This window comes from Triticum urartu, chromosome 4 (assembly GCF_003073215.2).
Source record: "Triticum urartu cultivar G1812 chromosome 4, Tu2.1, whole genome shotgun sequence".
Classification (NCBI taxonomy): domain Eukaryota; kingdom Viridiplantae; phylum Streptophyta; class Magnoliopsida; order Poales; family Poaceae; genus Triticum; species Triticum urartu.
This window is the reverse complement of record NC_053025.1, coordinates 323,670,505-323,672,879: the sequence shown is the minus strand read 5'-3', so window position 1 is coordinate 323,672,879 and position 2,375 is coordinate 323,670,505. Positions and strand designations below refer to the sequence as shown.

Here is a 2,375-nt window from a genome sequence, read left to right as displayed (position 1 = left end):
TACATTAGATGGTTACTGCTATTGAAATAGTTCTCAATTACTTCAAAATTAAGGCAATTATGCATTGTATATTCTGTGTAGCGTGATAGACTGATATACGCAGTTTTAGACACGTAGGACATTTCTCCAATTAGGCCCCTTCAACAGAATCTAGGAATGGCATAACCCAAAAATAGCATCTTACATAAAAGCTGGAACTGGCAATCCATGAGGGCAGGTTGAAGTATGTGTACCTAATTTATGATGGCATATACAGCTGATATGAGTATGTGTAAGTTCTTAACTAGCGCTCTAACCCATATCTATATCTGCAAGGATACAAATTGATATTCATTTTGCATTGACAATAAAGAGTGAACCAATTAATATTTGAACACAAGGATATGAATGCACCATCTATCTATTTGCTTGTGAAATTATTTATTTAGGGTCAAACAGAAATGGGTCCATAGCTCAGTGGTTGAGCAATTGACTGCAGATCAATAGGTCACTGGTTTGAACCCGGTTGGGCCCTATTCGTTTCTTTCTTCTATTTTAGTTTCCTTCTTCAACTATTATCTTGACCTTCCACACTTCCTTCTAAAGTATTTACTTTCGTCTCTTATGCATTTTTGTGTATGTCAGTTCTTCCTCCTGAGAATATTTTTTTCATCAAGTCATACAATTTTTTGGTTAGGATAGAAGGGCAAATGTATTGGTTGGGTGCTTCAAGAGTTAATAACAGACAGGGTGATGTATTAGAGCATCTCTAGCAGACCCCGCAAAATCCCAACCCGCACAAGTGTTTTGCAGTTCGTGGAAAAGTGCATATGCAGGCCGGTGCGGACGAGGTCAGACTCAGACCCCGTATAATCAACCCGTAAAAGAGAATATTCTCTGAATATACCTCTTTCTCTTCCTCTTCTCACGCCAATTTGAAATCAACCGGCGACCGACGTACGGACGAGGAAGACATGGCCAAAGTGGAGGAGAGAGACATGGGACGGCCACGATGCGTGGGCGGAGGCCGGGCGTGCGCGGCCGGACTAGCTAGCGCGGACGTAGCTACCTAGCTAGCTAGTGCGGCCGTAGCTAGCTAGCTAGCTCGCATCGATTCAGCTAGCTAGCTTGCTCGCATCCACGCGGGTGACCCGGCGCGGCGGCCGGGCGGATAGGCGGCTGGGTGGCGGACGGGCGCGGCGGCCGGGCGAGCTTCATGGCGTTGGCGGGAACAGAGATTCCTCAACCGCCAACGTTGACTGATATGCAGGGTCCTGACAAAATTGCCTTCAAAACTGTATATATGAGGGTTTCGGATTTGCGTTCAGGGGCCCCTTAAATTTTTTAAGGGTCGGACGATTTTAAGGGGTCTGTTTGGCCCCTTTTTTAACTGGAACTATGAAAACGGTTATTTTGCAGGTTTGACCACTTATACGAGGTCTGCTAGAGATGCTCTTAGTTGCATGCCCAACAACGGACATCATATTATTATTTTCGTGGTAATGCACGAGATTCATATGTATTTTACAACAATGAAATGACTTTGGAGACATTAGATCTACCTCTTGGCTTGGGGGAGGGGGGGGTCACGGGCAAAGCACAGCTCCTCCCCCATTGATGGCGGGGGCGGATTAGCATGAACATGGGGGGAGGGGATCAGAGCGGGGAGCGGAGCAGTTGACGGGAGACTCCTCCTTGGTGGTACGTGGGGAGAGAGGGCTCCATGAAAAGGGTGAGGTGTGCATCATGGTTTTAAAGGAGAGGGCTCTAGCGAGAAATGTCCCGTTATAGTGGGAAACCAAGTATGAAGGGAGGGTCTGGCAGGAAAATGGTAGGTTGCGTCCTAGGGTGAGGATTTTATGTTGGAAACGCGTGTTGGAGATAACATGATGGATAGTTCAGACAACCACATTCCCCCCATCTAGACGGTTGCATTTTGGGGAGCCGATAGGAGCCTGTTTGATGTCCTAACCCGCCCGTAGTAGGAGAAATGAGCTTCAACCTTGAAAACAATTTTAATCCTTCATTTGATTTATTTATATGCATGCATTGTAGCCCATAGCAACGCGCGAGTGTTCTACTAGTTTATCGTTCTACTAGTTTATCTTATTGTTAAGATTTCAAAATTTGGAAGAAAAATTGGGTTGTTTTACATATAATGCCTTTTATAGCTGACAAAAAACAAGTGCTCATATCTAGGGAAAGGAAGGGAATTTTAAGGTATCACATGATATATCATAACCTTTAATGGATATTTTTTGTGAAAGAAACCACATATTCATATTCATTATATAAAGTTGAAAAATACAACACATGTGGACGATTAATGGATACTCACGTGCATGCATGCGTGTACACATGCAAATCCGCGGCGCAAGCCATGGTTTTCCGTACAT

At 44.5% G+C, this 2,375-nt stretch overlaps 1 non-coding gene across 1 annotated transcript; it reads left to right on the top strand.

Moving 5' to 3' along the window:
- The first annotated feature begins 442 nt into the window (after positions 1-442).
- TRNAC-GCA lies at positions 443-514 on the top strand. Its single transcript has one exon. It is a non-coding gene; the product is annotated as a tRNA-Cys (tRNA).
- The last annotated feature ends 1,861 nt before the right edge of the window (positions 515-2,375 follow it).